Below are 22,171 nucleotides of genomic sequence, written 5' to 3'. Positions count from 1 at the left end.
GTGTGGAATCTCTGATAGATATGCAAACGCAAGAGACAAACCCTTCTCTCTGCATCTTACAGTAAAACGGTTTTAATTTAAAAAATACATTTTGGACATGGCGGGGGGTGGCGTTTGAAGCCATCACCCTCCTATGGAGCCAGTCCTTGTGAGAGACTGCCTCACCATAGGGGTGGGCGCAGGGGCGGAGAGGGGTGGTCTGGGAAGACTGGCGCCATAACCAGTTTGGACTGGTGTTTTGATCAAGCCTCACGCTGATTATTGGGCTTTGAGGATTCAAGGCTTTGGCTGCCATGTTATGGGCTGGCCATCCAATCAAAGACTTTGTAACAGCAGAACAGTGAGGGTGGATTGGCAGGGAAATGTTGGCAGGCCAATTGCTGATGAGTACTTTAAGCAGAGGTTCAGGAGGTTCTGGTATTTTGTGAACTGTTAAGTACACATTTGATTAAAGTTGATTAATTTAAAATAATCAGCATTTCTTACATTTTAGGTTCTGCATGAATGTGGCCAGACCTCTCTATAGAACTGCTAAAGTTTACTTAGGGTGCTCTTAAATTTGAAAAGGGAAATTCAAGTCTTAATTTTTCTGATTGTTTATACGGTCTTTTTCCTGATTATAGGTCAGAATCTGGCCAATGCATATCACCTGTGGCACAAGAGGATGGGCAGCCTTAGGGGTTGGTTGTTATCTTTGGTTATCTAGCTGTATGAGTGGTGTACATTCTTCATAAAGCTAGATAACCGAAAGTAACAAGAATCCCATTACGCTCCTGAAAGGCACCAAGATCCCCAACACATATCCCAAATGCTGCACCACCCCATTCTACCAATCACAGCAAAACAAGCAACGAAAATGGCCGACATCATAGGACACGGAAGCAGAAGAAAAAGTCAAGTAAGTCGTGTGATGTCATCCAATTACACAGGTTTATGTGTGTATGTGTACATGTGTGTCTTTTTAGCTCAGCTTGACAATTACAACTATCTGTCTCTGTTATTGCGTCAAATATATCACAATTGCCTTTGAGAATTTTAGCAGTAGATTTGAGAGTTTGAGTATTTGTTGAGTTTCTTATAAATGTACGTCTTTGAGTATTCACATTTTTGAGGCATTGAGATTTTCCCCTGAGCCGTAGAGTTGGGAAATCCTGATCGCTTTGAGATTGATCTCTAAAAATAATGAGTTATACACAATGCCATACACATATTTCCTCATATTTGCACATGGCCGATGGCATTGGTCCCTCGCAGCCCGGTTGGTCCAACAGGATCACTTGTAATCTAATAATCCCCCGATCCCTCTGTGTGGGGCTGCATGCAGCAGCTTATCCTTACGATCACATGGCCAGCAGTGGTGGGCGGGTCCCAAAGAACCAACACCAACCTGAATGGTGCTGACTGCGGACTTTGCCGAAATGCTTAACAAATTGGCCAGTCAGTAGCTGCAAGTAACCATCCTATCACTGTAGCAATTCTGTACTCGGCTGATGGGTTTTTAGTTAAGGCTGTTGGAAAACAGGTGAAATGAATAGAAAGTATGGTTGCTGATTATAGCCTCTAATGTCATACGTTATTTGGATTGTGGAAGCTTACAATGGACTTTTTAAGTTAATCCCATGATCATCTCCCCTGCCAGCACATAGTCGAATGGACAGATTTGTTTGAGGCCAGTTTTGTTAAGCTAAACGGTTGTTTATTTGATTTCTCCCCCTCTTTCTTTCATGTGGGAAGGTTTTGCTTTTGTTTGGGTGTTTGATTTGAGGTGACAGTTGGCTTGGTTGTGAATGTGCCAATGGCGAAGCCTCCATTGCATGAGGTGTTACCATGTGGAAAGGCCTGATGGATCTTGTTGAATGCCACTGTGTGGGGCTCTGTGGAGGAGTGGTCCGAGGGCAATCAACCAGAAACTGCCCCCAGTGACAGAGCCATGAGAGAGGGAACAATCCGGGCCTCAGCCCATAGTGGGGAGTAATTGGTCAATCAGATCTTCACACCTTGAATCAGCCATCAAGGCAATGATGTTGATTTCTTTTCAACTAGAAAAAGAATCATGTCGAGTGAGGCTTCTAGTATGATTTTTCTGTCTTTCGGCCAAATCAGCCTTCCATAGCTTCAAGACATTACAGAGAAATTGGAGAGTAAATTGTATACTATGGCACCAGTATGTTTGAAAAACATGTTATTCATCTGGTGATCAATGGCCTAAACAGGGTTTCAATCACATGTACTCAGCTAAATTTATACATTTGAATTCTGCTTTGATAACAAACACAATGTTGACTCCAATATGGCACGTTGGACTAGACTGAAACTCCTGTTGGAGCGTTTGTATAGCAACAACACTCACAATGTCAATCTTAGCGGGTTGTGCAGCGGTCCCTGCCTGCTGCATTGCAGGTGCTGAGTGTGACATTTGAGCTCAGGGCTCAGCGAGGGAGCGAGAGACGAGGGCCTTGACAGGAAGTGACAGGTGGTGATGTCACCACCTCCGGTGGCACAGTGGTACCTGGCTCTTTGTCTGTTTTCCCTGGCTACTGTCATTACCAACGAAATAATCCAGGGGAACTGGAACAAGGCCCCAATGACTGTTCTTGGCTGTTATCTGTGGTTTTATATACATGCCATTGTGGCTGTTCATGTGACAAATTGGCTTTTTACAAAGTGTTATGCAAGTCAAATTTGATTGAATGACAACATTTCTAGGTAGAGATTTCAGCAAAGTTAGATTAGCTTTCTGACATCAGTTTGTATTTCTTTTTCAGGCAGTACATTTTTTTTTTCTCTCCAATTAGCTACGGTTTGTACGATAAGCATGAATACTATTTGAAGAAACGATGATATGATGTCAGTAACAGATGCCCATGAAGATGTGTGCACTGGTGCAGCTGTTTTGTTTCTGGCGATAAGGAGGATAACTGTGTGTGGCACAGTCATATCAATAACAGTCCACACTAGGGACCCTAGAGTACAGTTGCAAAACCAGGAGTTCTGGAACACCAGGGAATTAATTGAAAGTTCCTGGAATTTTGCAACCCTACCCCAGAGGAAAGACGGCCTTAGCACTGCCTGCCTGAAAATGGCACAAAAACAGGAGTTCCACAAAACCTCCAGGACTCTACTGTAGCCCTGTCTGGAGTGGAGGCAGGGAAAGAGAGAGGGGGATAAAGAGAAAGGATGGAGGGAGGGAGAGGAGAAAGGAAGGGATGCAGAGAGAGGGTTTGGTGGATTTGTCTTAGCTTTCAGGCACTAGGCAAGCAGATTTAGACTCCAAGTGTCAAGTAGAAAAGCAGGCATTGTGGCCGGGCCCTGACGGCCCCACACCATTAGACTTTACAGTCAATAGAGCTAGTCCACTTGTCACAGGGAGACAATGGGCTCCTTTACCACCATTTCAGCACCTCCGGGTCCTAACAGCCAGACGGGTTTCTGAAAAAGGCCCAGTGATTCTTACCCCTTTTCTCTGCCTCCTTTTCTCTCAACAGAACACACCAACAGAGTTTGGAAAATGGCTTCACTGTTGGGCTGGTACAGAGGGGCAGACGTTGCCATTTCTAAAGTGGCCCCCGCCTCCCTGTCGCTCACAGAGAAATGCATGTATTTCAGGCGTTTACAGAAGTCAATGGGCCCACCCAGACAAAGGAGATCAAGTTTGGTAACTTAGCAGTAACAGGTGTACTTTGACTTGGTTCGGACCACACCGGAGTTGGGTGCTATTGTTGGACCCGTTGTTCTGTTTCCTCCCTGACAGTTTCGACTTGTGTGGAGATAAAGATGAAACTGCTTTACGGCCTTTGACAATCTGCTTTATATGTTTCCTCTTGGAAGTTAGTGCTGGGAGTTTGTTTGGCCTAGCTGTCCAAGATCAGTCTCTTATCATTTCTCAGTCTTTGAAAATGCTTCTCAGTTTTGCTACAATTCCTCATTGATTTGCCAAGAAGTCTCCAAAGGAAGACAGGAGTTATGTTTAGATCTCCTTCCACTGTTGCCCCAGGGAGCTAGTGAAGGGTAAACAATCCAAATAGGGAAATATCAGAAGGATTTCAGAACACTGTACATTCTAGCATTTAGAACAATGTGCTCAACTGGTAATGTTTTAACATAGGATGCATTTTTTGAAAAAAGCTAATAATTTTCTGTATATTTTAACAGTTAGGAAAAAGAGCCTCTCAACAAAAAGATAAATATTACATTTTCAGAAGTTTGGCAAATATTGCACAAACTGTAACAAACTATTTCAGTATTGAACAAAGCTTTTGGACAGAGCCTGACAGAGCCTCAGTCCACAGAAGGCCATTCTGGTGAAATGACTTGTCAGAACGTCATGTGAAGGGGCTGTTCAGACCGAAGCTGCTATGGCAGCCATTGTCTTGTTCTCGCTCACACACCTACGAGTCCAGAGTAAGCACACAATTTCATTGTTCCCTGAGCTGTTAATATCAGAGGCTTCATAATGGAACCCATTCGCCATATTTGCATATGGCACTTTTCCAACAAGGACTCGGAGCGGGCTTGAAAGCTGGCCCACTTTAGTGCCAATGGCAGAAAAATGTCAAGTGCCAATTAGGAGAGGTTTGCCACCATTCAGTGGTACCCCACCCCCTCTACTACTGCCCTTCCCTTCCTCCTAACCTACTCTCTCATACTCCAAGGCTCTTCCCTTCACCCCTATCCCTACTCCCCCATTACAGCCTACAAAATAGTGCCTCCCTACTGGCACCCTGAAACAAAAGCTGCCTCCTTCCTCTAGCCTGAGAGTGAAAACAGATAGCAGCTCTCTCCTCCCCGATTAGTCTGTGCTCTTCGTTGGTTCACCAAATGTCATGTATAGGCTAGGCTGGTAGCTAGTTAGTAGATTCCAACCCAGATTGGTGGAGTTAGTTTGTAGCTCTTGGGCTACTTGCATGTGTAGCTTGGCTGGAGAATGACATGGAAAAGCACCACTACAATATGCTTGACTATTTAGTGCTAAAACAATGCAAAGGCTAACATAATAGCTCCAGCAACCTATTCATCAACCTAGAATGTTGATACAATAGCTCCAGCAACCTCTTAATCAACCTAGCATGTTGATACAATAGCTCCAGCAACCTCTTAATCAACCTAGCATGTTGATACAATAGCTCCAGCAACCTTTTCATCAACTTAGCATGTTGATACAATAGCTCCAGCAACCTCTAGCTGCAGCAACCTCTTAATCAACCTAGCATGTTGATACTGTAGCTCCAGCAACCTCTTCATCAACCTAGCATGTTGATACTGTAGCTCCAGCAACCTCTTCATCAACCTAGCATGTTGATACTGTAGCATTGTTGTCTTTGTTATGATGAAGTTTCACAACATTTGATCCCATACAGCCAACCATCTGTGACTCCAATTGCATATTTTAGACGACAATCTCCTTCTAGGTCACAGCCTTTCTACCACTGTATTAGATTATATTTTCACATGATCACATAACCTTTCATGTGGTTTTGGTAGGATTTACAGTACATTTTGGGATATTTCACTTGATTACATAGGCCATGCCCTGCAAACAAAATGTCCCACAGTCACAGTGTTTTCAATTGACATATTTTACACACATGATTACATTGTTTATTTATTTATGTCCTCCCCTGGGATATGAACTCACAACCTCTTGGTTCAAGGCATTACATACGATCTTCCTGCTACGCCACCATGTCTGTGCCAATAACTGATTTTTACCTCTATTCCTATACTTTGGACTTTAAAGTAAATCTCAGCTTTGTTAAAAAAAAAAACACTCAATAATAACTATTATGTTTATCATTGTGATTCAGGAGTAAGTAAATAATATGCCCCACCAACATATTGTCAACTATATAGAAAACCCCCAAATTGATGAAATAAGTAAAGGAAATCAATGATGAGATAATAGTCAGATTAATTTAGAACTAAAATAGCAGCGCAGATGGCACTCTTGAGCTAATTGCAGAGATGCATTGTAGGTAATTAATCTGTGGAGGACTTCTGAGAATACTACAGACTTTGTGACACAGCAGAAAGATCAGCGTACTCCAAATATAGAGAGTGTGATTTTAAATCCAAGGTGCGTCCCTAAGTGATCAAATGTAATCATATCGATTAAATATACAGTATTACACTATTTTATGTGAACAGCGTACCACTTACCTTAAAACTCCAATATTATTTCATTAATTCCCTTACAAAAAAAACATGAAAAGAGACACGTGAGATTAGTTGTTCACGTGAAACAATATGTTCACATGTATTACATTTAGAGTTCACATGTTAACACCACTTTTTCACATGTGTGGAGAATAAAGGTTTCACCTCATGTGATTTGCAGTAAAAGCAACATGTGAAATAAGCAGTTTCACATTGTGAAAACATTTAAAAAATGTAAAAATTTTGCATCCCCATGTCACATTTCTTTCACGAGATCATGTTTTCGCACGTGCTCAAATGTTTTCACATGTGTAGCTTCACATTATCACATTAACTTCACCAAAAGATCACGTGATCACATGTGAAATTCATGTGTTTATTCCATAACAGAGCTCAAGTTCTTGTTGCGTCCTTGAATGAAAGTAAAGACATTTATTGTGGAATGGCTGAAAAGCCTGCGTTAGCTGGAGCAATCTCTTTTCTTACTATTGCAGATGATGTGAGTCTGAACTTAACTTCATATGAAACTTGTGTGATATCAAGTATGATGTTAAAATACAGTGCAGTCAGAAAAAAGACAAGACATCTTTATAATACAAAAGGTAATCTTGTTTGTCCAATTGGGGCCACTGTTGTTCCTCCACATACCATTTACCTAACTTACCGCCTCCTGCCACTCAAAAGGATTTCCCCCCTGTTCTTTTTCTCTTTCATTCTTTCATTCAATCTCTGTGTCAATTTCTTTTCTTCCCAGTCTTGATTCTCAGATGGTTGGATCTGATTTGCACGCATTTGCATAATGAAAGTCATTTGCATGCTCAGGGGCAGACTGTACCATGAGAAAAGACATGAAAAGGTGTGTGTGTGGGTGCGTGTGTATACGTACACATGCATGTATGTGTATCTCGGCTGGTTAAACTGCATACTCACATTTTCTCTTTTTGCCTCATATTTTTCCCTATTCTTATTTTTTGTGCAGACTACCAACACCACCATGACAGAATGCTGGCAAAATGAGGCTGAAAAACAGGGAGAGGAGGAGAGGTTGCTGTTGACTCTGACTCCCTCTCCTCCATATCTTCTCTCCCCTTCTCCCCTCCCTCGCTTCATCCTCAGCTGCCTTCCCCATTCTCCTGTACCGTGAGACGCAGCCCACGCCACCATCTTAGGACGACGCTCGCTGGCATGAAATGGAAGTGAGGACCAGAGAGAGCAGGTAACAACAACAGCTCTGCGCCCGCCATGCTGCATCACGCCTCCATAACACCACCACCATCACCCCATCCTTTCCTCCTCCTCCGGACCCTCCCTTCTCTCTCGCTCCCTCCCTCTGCCAGGCTGGCCTTGCCTTTAAGCACCTCAGATGTGTTTGCTAATTGCAGAAATCACGAGACGCGTTGATGGAGGGGGGAGGAAGGCTGGGGTTTTTGTGTGTGTGTGCTTGCATTAAATCCCTCCTCGCTCTTGCTCTCTCTCAGGCATTCAGTGGGCATCTGTGCTCTGAACAGCCCAGTTTTCTTCCCGTTGGGAATTGTTGTGCCATCCTCTTCACACACGCCCGACATGGCGGCGCCTGCCATTTTGTTTGAAATACGCGGGCCGTATTCCCTGGTCAGAATAACTGAGACATGAATGTTCCACATTTAGCATATTATATAAATAGTTACACCCAGAGACTATTAACGAATATTAGCTAGGGCTATATTATATCATCACTATTCTTATTATCAATAGTAATCAAAGACAGAGTACGCTTTTTGCAATATTTATTTTTACCAAGTCTTATCATTCCTTTTTTGTAATTAATTATCCTGATTTCCTGACATGTATAGATTTACGCTAATGACTGTTTAGTTAAACATTCTAAAAGCAGCTCAGAGCATCTCTTTAAAGGACAGAACTGTGACGTCCACGAGTCAGTGAATATGCTACTCAGACAGACACTGCAGTACAACACCAACACATAGCGAAAGGGACCAGGAGAGAGTGAGTGTGGCTGAGGGACAGAGAGAGGGAGTGAGAGAGGCAGAGGCCGAATGAGAGTATGATAGCGGGGTCTCAGTAGCGGAAAGCTGTCTTTGTGTTGGTGGGTGAGGTGTTGGGGGAGCTGGTGCTGAGACAAGTCGTGTATTGTTCTCCTAAGCAAGCTTGTTGTAGCGACTCCTTTATTCCGAGCAGAGAGAGCTGCAAGTTTAAAAACCGCTTAATAACCAAAACACCAATTAGAGTCGGCTGGGCCCTATTAAATAAGGCAGCCGGTAAACAATGTGTGCCATTGTCCGTGCCTCACGGAGAGAACTCCCTTTGTGTGTGTCTGCGTACTGGAGGTCGAGACAGTGCTATGGCTAAGATACTGTACAGTGCCAGATAATTGCTAATGGATAGGCTACTGAGTTACTACCCATGCATATGGACTGTGAAACACTAGAGTGCTATTAAGTCTGTCTCGTCGCCAATCCCACCAAGGTATTCCGCTGCATGAGGTCTACAGACACATTGCTGTTAGGACTAGACATAATGAATTTATTAAGGTTATTAAAATAAATTATAGCGTCTGATTAAGCCAAATGTGGAGAGAGAAGAAAATCATGACAAAACCACAACATTCACATTGGAGCTTCATCGGACCATTAGCCGGTAGCAGTTTTTAATTAAAGTTGTTTTTGTCTAAGTTTCTATGTTGGGGAGCCAGTTTAACAAAACATTGCATGAGAACCTTAATAGTAACAGTGTCTAATCTAATGCAAACCCACTAATCACAGGCAGTCTCTGTAAACAGGTGGTAGATTGAGCAGAGGCCAGGGCCATTCTCAATTTACTGTGTAAATTATGCAGAGCCCAAAACAATACAAACAGTAGACAGTGGAGTGGCTGGCGTTGGGTAATGAGATGATGTGTGGCCTGTGCGGGCTGGGAGCGAGGCGAGTCGAGGGGGTGGGTGGGCACAGTCAGCAGCTTGCGTCTGAGTGTGCGGGTCTGGAGGGCTGGAGTTTGGGCAGGGGGCAGACACTGTCCCGTCTGCACACACCCCTCCTGCCTAGACTAGAGGGTGGGGGGAGGCAGCTGGGACCTGGAGCACCCTCCCCCATACCTCCAGCAAAAGCTCCAGTCTTGGGAACTTTTGTGGAAGGCAGAGGTCCCCCCAATATTGGCACGTAGGGGCCCCCAAGTCTGGCTGTGTCTGTGGCTCCCACTCACCCCCTCCCTCCTGTCTCCCCACAGCCTCCCAACCCCAAACCTCCCTCCCCACTCCCTGCCTCTCTCCCCAATGTGACGCTGGGGGCCTGGGAAGGACTTGAAGTTCACGGCCAGACCTCCTATTGAGCTGACAGGCTGACTGTTTGCTCAATTCGACTCCCTATTCAAGACTGAGCTAGAGGGGGAGTATAAGGGGTGTAGGGTGGGGGTGTTGGTGGGGGGGACACCATAGCGCTGTGACTATTCATTCAGAGGGAGAGACAAGTGAATGGAGAGAGAGGAAAGGCCAGGCAGAAGATAAAGGGTAGAAGGGAGGGAGAATAGACAGGGTGCATAAATAAGAGTGAGGATTCCGTGCACAAAGTTTGCTCTGAGCAGTGTGTGCCCCCTCTCACACTCCCTTAGACTCTTAATTACCAGAGTCCTCCACTCTACTCTCTCCCCCTCTTTCTCTTTCTCTCCTCCTCTCACAATCATTCTCATCGTCCTCTATGTCCCCCTGTCCCCCTGGTTTTATTGGCCCACATGCTGAGGTTGTAAATTTACCATTAACTAGCTCATTCACCGTAGGCCACTCAACAAAAACAAGACCATGATTCCCAATAACTCAAACCGACACCAATACCCTAAACCCCTTTTGTGACTCCACTTCTGTCTCATTTTACGTTTAATTAGAAATGTCCTTCCTTGACTTGTAGTTAGCCCATTGACATACAGTACAGTTTAAACTGCTATCAAGATGCTAGCTGGCATGGCTAACATGATTCTGGCTAAAAGCTAATATGGCTAACATAATTCTAGCTAATAGCTAATATGGCTAACATGATGCTAGCTAGTTAGCATGCTGGCTCTACCTAACCCAGAAAACTGCAAACATCACGGCTGGTTCTCTATATACTCTATGACCCTTGGATAAGATTTTAAGTTGCTTGTCTAAGTGGCTCTAAAATAAAAGGGCCCCCAGCTCTCAGAAGTCCCTCAGTCTCAGCTCCTACAGCTTAGGGTGTGTCACATGCTTCCTCTTTGCATTATGGCCCAGTAGTGTACCAGGCTCCCAACAGTGGCTTTCAACTTCACCCTCAATCCCCTTGGCAAGCTGGCAGTCTGCGCCCGGCACACAGAGCCCAGGCTTACCTCAGCTAAAACCAGACCAGGCGCACCTAAGGCCACTTGTCAGAAACTCCCTGATGGTTTTTGCTATATGAAAGAGACTTTCCGTTCACTAGAAAAGATTTTAACACATAATGTATTGGCTTTATTGTGAGTTTGTTTTATTTATCGTGATGTTTTAACCAGTGGTTGGAACCGGTTCAGGGAACAGAACCGAAAACCAGAAAATAACAAAACATGTCAAGGAACGGAACAGAACCGCTATTTTCAAATCTTGAAAACTGGTTAATAATGTTATTTTTTGTTCCAAAAATATCCCTAATGTCTAGTATATAATTCTGCAATTCAGTGAAGTTCTGATGCTAGTAATAGCCTTTACACAATCCCCATTTATGTCATGATGCTCAGCGCTTCAAACGATGCTCCTCCATGTTCACCCATTTCTCTCGCTCTCTCCCCACCTGTGAAAATTCAGTTGCATCATCTCTGACCAATTAAACATGTAGCCTGCACGTTCCATAGCAAGAACAAGAAATATAGGGGTTCAGTTCGGAATGATTGGAAAATAATTTGGATCCCAACCCCTGCTTCTAACATACTATCTTTTTTTCCTCCAGGCAAATAATGGTCCAGAACACTGGAAGAGGGCAGAAATGACAGCGAGCAGTAATCCATTGGGAGAAGAGAAGTTGCCCACAAACTACCAACCCATCCCTAGTATTTGCAATGGAACAGGCCCATTACAACAATGTTTGTCCACTACACTCCGACTTGTGCCACAACATTTGAGCATCAGAGCACTTTAGCTGCCTCTGACATGTGGTTGGACCTCTGGCCTGAGTTTAGTTATCCAACAAGGGCCAATCAGGATTGGTTTTCTTTCCTTTCATTAAGCCAATAATAAAGTGGGGTGGTGGCATGGAAAACAAGAGCAAATATCTCAGGATCCAAGATGAACAGAGAAGCACTGATTCTTGGATACACTGTGCTATGAATGAGAAACATGACATGTGCTGTGTACCTACAGTATTTGCTTGCAGCCTCAATAACATCTACACTGAGTGTCCAAAACTTTAAGAACATCTGCTCTTTCCATGACATAGACTGACCAGGTGAATCCAGGTGAAAGCTATGATCCCTTAATGATGTCACTTGTTAAATCCACTTCAATCAGTGTAGATGAAGGGGAGGAGACAGGTTAAAGAAGGATTTTTAAGCCTTGAGACAATTGAGACATGGATTGTGTGTGTGCCATTCAGAGGGTGAATGGGCAAGACACAAAAATGTAAGTGCCTTTGAACGGGGTATGGTAGTAGGTGCCAGGCACACTGGTTTGTGTTGTGTCAAGAACTGCAACACTGCGGGGTTTTTCACGCTCAACAGTTCCCCGTGTGTATCAAGAACGGTCCACCAGCCAAAGAACATCCTGCCAACTTGACACAACGGTGGGAAGTATTGGAGTCAACATGGGCCAGCATCCCTGTTGAACGCTTTTCAACACCTTGTAGAGTCCATGCCCCGACGAATTGAGGCTGCAACTCAATAGTAGGAAGGTGTCCTTAAATGTTTTGTACACTCAGTGTGTGTTACATGTGAGGAAATGTTCCTTGCAATACAGATTCTTAGGTGCAAACATTTCTATAATAGAATAGAGCACTTTACTACTACTACTACTACTACTACTTTAATTTAAAGTAAATAACAATGTATGAATAGAGTCCATGGTGTTTCATGGGAATGTTGTATAACAAGCTATATAAATAACATAGACCTACCTAGATCAAATGGGTTAGAATTTTTGCCCATTTTTGTGTTTATATTTTATTGTTTACTAGTTGCTATGACTGACAGACACATGAATGTGAGACCCACGGCAGCAGTGAAGAATACTGCACTGCGATTGGACGGCTCCGTGTGTCATATGACACAGAGGCGAATGGGAGAGCTGTTGTCTTTATACTCTATGCAACTGTTTTTGGCCTGCTACCAAATATATTGGGCAAGCCTTCAACTGAATTATTTTTGGGCGAACAATCTCATGAAATATTACACTGTTTGTTCAGTTTTCTCTTACCATGTAGGTTGTTGTTGTTGTGTGTGTGTGTGTGTGTGCGTGCGCGCGTGTGTGTGTGTGTGTGTGTGTGTGTGTGCGTGCGTGCGTGCGTGTGCGTGTGTGTGCGTGTGTGTGTGTGCGTGTGTGCGTGTGTGTGAAAGAGGGAAAGAGTGAACGTTAGAGAGAAAGTTAGACATTACAGATGAACATAACACATTTGATTTATAAAACAAATTGTGGAGAGACATTTTAGTTTGAATTTTTCAATAACAGAGTTGAATATGCTGGCCCTAAGCCTCTGCCAACGCAAATCAGTGTAGGAATTACACATCTAATATTCTTGATGGCAGAGCTCTGTTTGATCAGCAGTGCGGTTTATAGGGAGTAAGCTAGGCTGCACGGACAGAACATTCTAAACCACTTAAGCTTTCCAAGTAGGCTTTGAATGCAGTAGCCTGGCTTTCCCTAGCAAACCACATCAGCGTAATACAAGGTACTTTAGAGTAAGACATGATAAATACAGAGAATTCAAAGACTTCCTTCATTTCCTGTCCTTGACATTATCGCACAGATACACACACACACACACACAATTCACATGCAAGCAAATGCAATAATGCAAGCACTATCATAGACTAGTTTGTTTTATAGAAATTTTCAGGAAGTGGCACATATTTATTCCAATTGATAATGTATGCAAATCTTTTAAATATTCATTTTAACAATCTATTCAGCGCTTGTGCAATTGAGTTGAAGGAGACTATCTTGGTCTGATTTTGTAAATGTATTATTTTGATCATCTTGAGCATCACAATGCTATATTATTACATCTGCCTGGATAAGCTTGAAATTGAAAAACATTTTTAATCCGTAACTAAAAGTCACTTCAGGGAAGGCTAAAACCAGTCTATCCGCATATAATCAACAAATTGTGGTCGCTGAAATGATTAAATAATTATTTGTTTCTTGTTTTGTTTTGCACCGAGATGAAATGTCTATTCAGATATTTTTAAGCAACCGATGTTGTTTGTGTTATGCAATCTAGTGTGTATTATGTAATGCTAGATTGCACTGAATGAACCACGTGCCTTTGTATGAAAAACAAACTGTGTCCTGTCATGGATTAGTAATAAAAGTTTACATTGAAAACAAACAGAAAACAACAGTTTTGTTCTATTTCTGTCCATCTTCATGAATCTGTTGGCATATAAGAAAGAGAAGGTGGAAGACTCACCAAAAAATCACTGACAGTATATCACAAGACATACTTGCCCTAATTTGAAGCGGTTAGCAGATTTACTGATAACTCAGAGCCAGGACTGGAAAATTCTATTGCCAAATTCCACAGGATTAAGGATCTTATACGTTTAGTGTTGAGCTACTTGAGATCACAATAATCATCATAATAGTTGTGATGAAATGCCAAATCTTCAAACAATTCCAATTCAATTCATGGTTGAGATGGATTTTTTTGTAAACGCAATCCATAACTGCTTTCATTTATTTTAAGTTTACTGAATTTTAATAACCCTCAACACACACACACACACACACACACACACACACACACACACACACACACACACACACACACACACACACACACACACACACACACACACACACACACACACACACACACACACACAACCCTACTCAGGTGTGTAGTCCTCTGTGTACTGCATGTTACAGTGTACTGTCACTGAGATGTTTGACACCACATTTGGCAAATGTGCCAACAACCGGCATATGGGCCCTCACAAGTAACTACCATTGTCATGTAAAAGAGTCTGCTGACCCTAGTGTATAGGTCTGTATATATACTTTAAAACAAATGAAATGCAACCCTAACAGCATAGGTTTATCAAGCAGTTGTTTTCATTTTAGGAATCTTTGCAATTTAATGTAAACATTTGAATGCTGCAAGCATGCCGATACAGGATTTTGATATCCACATTGGATAGTGTCAGAGTTCTGAAAGAAACTACTGTTTTGTATAGCTATGGCCAGCAGAAAACAAGTGGCTGTACAATTAAACATCCACTCCACGCAAATATTATAGTGCCCTTATGAACCGGGCCAGGTTGCAAGTACATTATGTTCCAGGCATTAACATCCAGTTTTTGTGACATCTCCCCTCGCCCCCCATGTTTCTTGGCAGTGTTATCGTTCTCATAATCTAATTCACTGGTTTCTGTCAACCTGCCAAGAGACAAGTTGCATTAGCTGAGCGCTATAGGCTTTAATGAACTGAGCCGTGATGTTAAGCACATTTGAGCAATGCTAGCTACACAACGGAACTGTTGTCGGACTGATGGTGGATTATGGTCTGAGCTAGCTGCTCCTTGAACTCACAGGTTGGTCAGGGTCAGATCCAGGGTAAAGTCACCCAGCTTGTCTGTGGAACACTCCTGCTACTCGTCAAGATACGCTCGGCTTCTTTTGTAGCCCCGTCATCCATTGGCATCATGTCAACAAGAGGGAGCCATGAAAAATAGAGGAAGATTTCAATGTTCTATAATCATATGGGCTACAAATCGTATTGGCTCTGTGAGCGTCATTTGACGACGCACAATGTTGATTTACAATACCTGCGGTCACTTGACATTTTATCGCCTAATGTGAATGCTTCAAACAAAGGATTAGCATGGGCAAATAAGGAGTTTCTGTAGTTAACATTTAGAGGGTGTAGCCTTCTTTCGTGAGAAGCATGCGTTAGCTACGTCTAACATGAGAGCGATGTATAAATACAGACTCTTAGGCATTCCAAGAAGGCGGCAATGGTCTGTCAACATATCTTTAACCTGATACGTAAAATGGAAGATTCACATTTCTGACCATAGCTGTTTGATGGACAGTGGCACCAGGGCCAGTGCCAAGGGAGTACAGAGGGGAAAATGGCATGTATTGGTAGTTGCCCAAGGGTCAGGAACTTGGGTGCTGCTCCTTTCATAGTTTCCTCAGCATCATCATTACCATGCAGGAATGCGCCCCTAGGAGTCCATTCTGTGTGGTTTTGGAGGGAAACGTGTTCTCAACCAATCACTATGGACCGAGGATGCGTGTCCTTAGATCCAACTGTGGTCAGTGCCAAGTATAATTTTGACCTCTTTAAGCGGTTGTTGGTCCACAGTTTGCTGCTTTTTTTCACTGCACTGCCATCTTTCGTTTGACGGCCGTTACATGCAGTGAGCAAAAAGACAGTGGCCAGAGGTGCATGCTAAAAATATGATGAATATTTAATCAACATAAAAATGTTATCAAAAGAAAATGTAATAAAGTAACAAAGTACTGGGCTGAAATTCCACTGGATCAAGAGAAAAGCATTGATCACTGATCAATTGTGGCCACTGTCTTTGGTTTTTTGGATGCATTAAGTGAATCCTGTCCTGGAATGTCAAACAGCTTGGCCAGAGCTGGCGAATGGAGGCAGTAAGAACTGTGAGTAATGTCTTCTCTTTCACAGCCCTCCCAACCCCCTGCATCCTCCTCAACCGCCAAAACGTCCCTCCAAACTTTATGGTGATGTCATTCATATGCAAAAGAGGCGTGCTTTCAGTGAGGGAGTGAATGAGTGAGTGTGTGCATGCCCATGTTACTTGACTGGTTGATTCCATTACTTGAAGCACCATTACACTTGCCTGTCACTAACCAAATGACCTGAGAAAAATGTGTACACCTAAATCACCCACCTCCCACCATCCCCCACCTCCACTTACTCATCCTCACTATCAAGTTATTTTGGCGCAACCCATATTTGGATCCTGTTAAAATATAACCTATCATTTGTTCTTGAGCAATCTTATACATGTACACTCTCAATGGGGCGCATTGGATTGTTGAGGCTAACTAAGTATAGCCTGCTATAATTATTTAACAAGCAGGATCTAGTTTCCTTCTGTCTTTAATTATGACAATAGCATTTGTAAAGTGAATTGGTGGAAGGCCAAATGCAACTCAAAAGGTTGGTTTTACAATCTCGTAAAATTAAACGCATTCTGCCATGTTTGCTCAGTTCAAGCACTCTACTCTCATTTGGTGTGGTCGAGGGGAAGTTTAAACGTCACTGAGGGGTTAGGTTAACTCAACAACTATCCCAAATCAACATTGCTGTTGTTGAAAGGGTCTTGACGGTCTTGATTTCTCCTTGACTGCCAGAAATCCTATCATCTTGTCTTTGGTTTCGACCTACATCAACTGTGCCTCCACTCCAATTGCAGCTTCTCTTTAACGTAGAATATTTTTTTGCGTCAGATGTTGAAACCATAAAAGTAAGTTAATTATGGAGAATTATATTAAACAGTGCCGTTTTGATTTGATTGCTGATTGAATAGCAATCAATCTCATTAGATAATGAATCAAATCTGACACTTTTGACAGATTCTGAAACGTGTGTCTAGTGTCTTATCATGGGAAGGCAGAAAGCTAGTGGAGCTTCTCCCCTAATCCCTTAAAAACAAAAGAATAAATCTGAGATCCAGTGTGTGGGAATAGAACCCTTGGGTCAAATTAGCATACACACACAGTGGCATTGGATGGGACCAGAAGGGTGTCCCGAAAGCAGCCCTGGAAGGTCTGAGGAAGGCCCCATTAATAGGCGGAGGAGGCTAGAGAAAAGAGGGGCTGGGGGTTGCGAATAGAGGTGCGAAGAGTTAATGCAGACAGTTCAACAAAGGCATCCACCGCCATCGGGGCAGAGAGGAGCACGGGAAAAGAGCCGGGGTCAAGGGGAACTCAGGGGGGTTCAAGTTCAAGGCAACTGTCACTGTCTGCATTTTAAGTGCCGTACCACACCCACCCAGTTCTTCTACTCCCATTGGTAACCCCATTCTCTCCTCTTCCCAACATTAAATCTGAGGCTAAACACAAATTCCCTTTTGTCTCACTGCTGCCCTATCGACAAAATAAAGGTGTAAGTAAAACAATGCATCATTTCAGGATTAGTCTTGGTGACTCTTATGGTAATGTGTGTGATTTTGAACTGTGGCTTCCGTGGGAGAGTGGGAAGGGGCTTATTGTGCATTTCGCTTAGGTGGGTGGTATTTTACTGGCAAGAAAAGGAAATGTTCAGTGACTTATGCATGATATGTGTATACGAGTCAGAGGTTGTACCATTACACTCTATAAGGGAAGGGTCTTCATAGAGCTGATGGTTGTTGTGGTAACCCGTGTTCTTATTCTGATTTGGTTGTTCATTTTGAGAGGCTAAGTAATTGCGTAAAGCTGTGCAACACAGGCAGATCTTTACCACAGCTAGCTACACAGCAAAATAGTGGCCATTTTGAAGCAGACACATTTTTTTTTTAATAAAATGAATCTAGATATACAAAGCAGTAAATCAAACAGTCAGATAATGCCATAGGATAGTGACATAGCCTATTTCATTTTTAAATTGTTGATATTTGCATAAACAATCATCAATTTTACCATCTGTTTCCGCAATGTTTCCATTGAGGCATTGCCACACTGAATGACAGACAATAGTCTCTCTAGGACTCTACGTTAGGCTCAGTTAATCCACTATGGCATTACATCAATACTGACTAATCTTGACCAGAGCAGAAGTTCAATTAATGAACTGGAATCACACGTGTGCTTTCAGATGGCGCTGCCTCCATTGAGAAAGAGCATATGTTTGTTTGCTTGTGACCAGACTGGGGTTAGGGGGCACCCTGACCACCACCACCCCATAAAGAGAATATCATCACTGGCCTCTTGTCACCTCTTAACCTGGGGCTACAATGGAAGGTCAATTGAGCGGAACTTTGCATACCCTAGTCTTTGTGTTTGTCTCAAACGTCCAATCGACCGCAAGGTGTCCACAAGCTGACCCCATATGCCCATGGCTCACTGGCCACACATTAACCAAACAGGACTGGCTGTAACCCCACCACCCAACCCTGTTTAAGAACTCTGAATGGTCCCCAAGGAGAGAAGTGTTTTGCTGTGGAGAAATGTGAACTATTTCTAAGGATATAACAAGTATTATAAATACAGTGCATTCAAAAAGTATTCATACCCCTCAACTTACACATTACACATTTAGTTGTGTTACAGCCTGAATTCAAATGTAATTTTTTTTTTTTTAAATAAATAAAAATACATCTACACACAATGACAACGTGAAAATAATTTTGGAACATTTTGCAAATTTATTGAAAATGATTCACACCCCAATACATGCTAGAATCACCTTTGGCAGTGCTTACAGCTGTGAATCTTTCTGGGTAAGTCTCTAAGGGCTTTGCACACCTGGATTGTACAATATTTGCACATTGTTAATTTGACATTTCTTCAAGCTCTGTCAAGTTGGTTGTTGATCATTTCTAAACCGCCACCCATAGGAAAAATGTGCTGCCCAGTAAGGCATTTTTCTGATCACCTGAGATTAATTTGATCTTCTCAATTTTGAATCATGTGGTTCTCCTTCATGTCTGACTTCTTTCTCCTAAAGGCCCCTTAGGAGAAATACAAAGATGTAAAAGAGAAGCTATTATTTGAAACATGATAGATTGAGAGTGTAAATTTGATATGCAATTGAGATGTACAGCGAATTAAAGGACATCTTATTATCATATACTCAAGAGCTAAATCTGAGCAATAGGATAAACAATTGAGGTTCATAGTAATAATTGAACTGCATTCAACTGAAATGTGTTTCTTGCTTTTAACACAACCCCTCTGAGTCAGAGAGTTGCGGGGGTCGACATTAACCGACATCATCGGCACCCGGGGAGCAGTTGTTGGGGGTTAACTGCCTTGCTCAGGGGAGGAATGACAGACTTTTACCTTGTCGGCTCGGGATTTAATCCAGCAACCTTACGGTTATTGGCCCAACGCTCCTACCCACTATGCTACCTGCTTTAAGACAATTGAGAGAACTCATATTTGATCATACTGAGATAGATCCTAGATTATATGTGGTGATACTTGTCTGTGATAAGTGAAGCATGTTTGAGATGGATTCTAATGATTTGGAGTCTGAGATTTTGTTGAGATTGTGTTCTTCTTTTCTTTCCTGTATGAATTGAGGGAGTTGAAAGGAAACACATTTAAGAGAATGTAGAGAACTCATACATTGATCAATGTGAGACCAATCCATGGTTATTTCTCAGGAGCAAAATGTGAGATATTTGAGAAAATACTCAAAATCTCTCTTTGGTACTGAATAGTACTCCGTTTTGTCTAGGATACATACTGTAAAGATGATAAAAAAGAGATCTCTCACCCTTGATTTTCCTTTCCTGTTAGCATTTTCGAGTCTTGCCATAGATTTAAGTCAAAACTGTAACTATGCTACTCAGGAACATTCAATGTCATCTTGGTAAGCACCTTAGTGTATATTTGGCATTGTGTTTAAGGTTATTGTCCTGCTGAAATGTTTTCCTCTAGGATTTTGCCTGTGCTTAGCTCTATTCCATTTATTTTTATTTTAAAAAACTCCCTAGTCCTTGCCGATGACAAACCCATAACGTGAATCAGCCATCGCCATACTCAGTGATTTTCCCGAAACATAACACGTTGTATTCAGGACATAAAGTTAATTTCTTTGCCACAATTTTTGTAGTTTTACTTTAATGCCTTGTATGTGCTTATTGTGTAGTAACTACAATGTTTTGATCTATCCTCAGTGATGGGTTAGTTATAATAAGCTTCTAACTTATAGCCTCTGTCTCTTGCGCTTTACGCAAGCACCTGTGCTCCGAAGGTCTCTCCTTAAAGAACACTCCTTAGTTCTTGGAGTCCCATGCAGGAAAAGCTAGACTAGAATAGCTTGCTGGACATTATTTTTTTTGCATTTCTTATACATAGGTGGACTATTCGAAGAGGGACGCTAGCTCTTTTTTTCTGAATGTTAAACAGCAGCCAATAAAACTCACGGGTAGTTTGAAAGAAGAGCGAACGTGTGATGGTGGTAGGATATAGCAGTTATTTATTCAGACCCATAACCATCCAATCCTCGTGGAGAGAAGGGAAAGCCTTCTGCATCGCATTCTAGTCCTATATTATTTAAGGATGTCATTAGAATTATACAATTAAGGACAATGAAACTTATTTCATTTAACTGTTGAAAGCAAGAAAGCAATGAAGCAACAATAGAGAAAGAGGAGGTAGGCTAATAACATTAGGGGAAATATTATGAAAGATATACATAGTGGCAAGTAAAAGTATGTGAACCCTTCAGAGTCACCTGGATTTTTGCATAAATTGGTCATAAAATTTGATCTGACCTTCATCTAAGTCACAGCAATAGACACACGCAGTGTGCTTAAACTAATAATACACAAAGTATTGTATTTGTCTTGTCTATATTGAATACATAATTAAAAAATTCACAGTGTAGGTTGGAAAAAGTATGTGAACTCCTAGGCTAATGACTTCTCCAAAAGCTAATTGGAGTCAAGAGTCAGCTAACCTGGAGTCCAATCAATGAGATGAGATTGGAGATGTTGGTTAGAGCTGCCATGCCCTATACAAAACACACACAAAACTTGAGTTTAATATTCTGTAACGACGTTCGTCTGTAGGAGGAGAAGCGGACCAAAAAGCAGCGTGGTGGTTATTCATGTTCTTTAATGGAAAACTGAACGATACATGAAATAACTCAAATCTACAAAACAACAAACGGAACGTGAAAACCTATACAGCCTATCCTGTGACAACAAACACAGTGACAGGAACAATCACCCACAAACACACAGTGACACCCAGGCTACCTAAGTATGATTCTCAATCAGAGACAACTAATGACACCTGCCTCTGATTGAGAACCATACTAGGCCGAAACATAGAAATACCCAAATCATAGAAAAACAAACATAGACTGCCCACCCAACTCACGCCCTGACCATACTAACTACATACAAAACAAAGGAAATAGAGGTCAGAACGTGACATATTCACAAGAAGCATTGCCTGATGTGAACCATGCCTCGAACAAAAGAGATCTCAGAAGACCTAAGATTAAGAATTGTTGACTTCCATAAAGCTGGAAAGGGTTACAAAATTATCTCTAAAAGCCTTGATGTTCAAAAAAGCCAAATTGAGAAAGTTCAGCACTCTGGCTACTCTTCCTAGGGCTGGCCATCCTGCAAAGATGACTGCAAGAGCAAAGCGCAGAATGCTCAATGAGGTTAAGAAGAATCCTAGAGTGTCAGCTAAAGACTTACAGAAATCTCTGGAACATGCTAACATCTCTGTTGACTAGTCTATGATACGTAAAACACTAAATAAGAATGTGTTCATGGAAGGACACCACGGAAGAAGCCACTGCTGTCCAAAAAAAACCATTGCTGCACGTCTGAAGCACCTGGATGTTCCACAGCTCTACTGGCAAAATATTCTCTGGACAGATTCAACTAAAGTTGAGTTGTTTGGAAGGAACACACAACACTATGTGTGGAAAAAAAAGGCACAGCACACCAACATGAAAACCTAATCTCAACTGTAAAGTATGGTGGAGGGAGCATCATGGTTTGGGTCTGCATTGCTACCTCAGGGCCTGGACAGCTTGCTATCATCGACGGAAAAATGAATTCCAGAGTTTATCAATACTTTTTGCGGGAGAATGTAAGGCTATCTGTCTGTCAATTGAATGTCAACAGAAGTTGGGTGATGCAACAGGACAACGACCCATAACACAGAAGTAAAACAACA

At 42.2% G+C, this 22,171-nt stretch overlaps 1 long non-coding RNA gene across 1 annotated transcript; it reads left to right on the top strand.

The window, feature by feature from the left end:
- The first annotated feature begins 740 nt into the window (after positions 1 to 740).
- On the top strand, positions 741 to 11,664 carry LOC118947709. Its single transcript, XR_005041888.1, has 3 exons — positions 741 to 898; positions 7,133 to 7,369; positions 11,079 to 11,664. It is a non-coding gene; the product is annotated as an uncharacterized LOC118947709 (long non-coding RNA).
- Positions 11,665 to 22,171: the final 10,507 nt, after the last annotated feature.

The sequence above is a fragment of the Oncorhynchus mykiss genome, chromosome 3 (genome assembly GCF_013265735.2).
Source record: "Oncorhynchus mykiss isolate Arlee chromosome 3, USDA_OmykA_1.1, whole genome shotgun sequence".
NCBI classification, from domain to species: Eukaryota; Metazoa; Chordata; class Actinopteri; order Salmoniformes; family Salmonidae; genus Oncorhynchus; species Oncorhynchus mykiss.
Note: the sequence above shows the minus strand (reverse complement) of the source record. Positions and strands in the feature narration are given on the sequence as shown.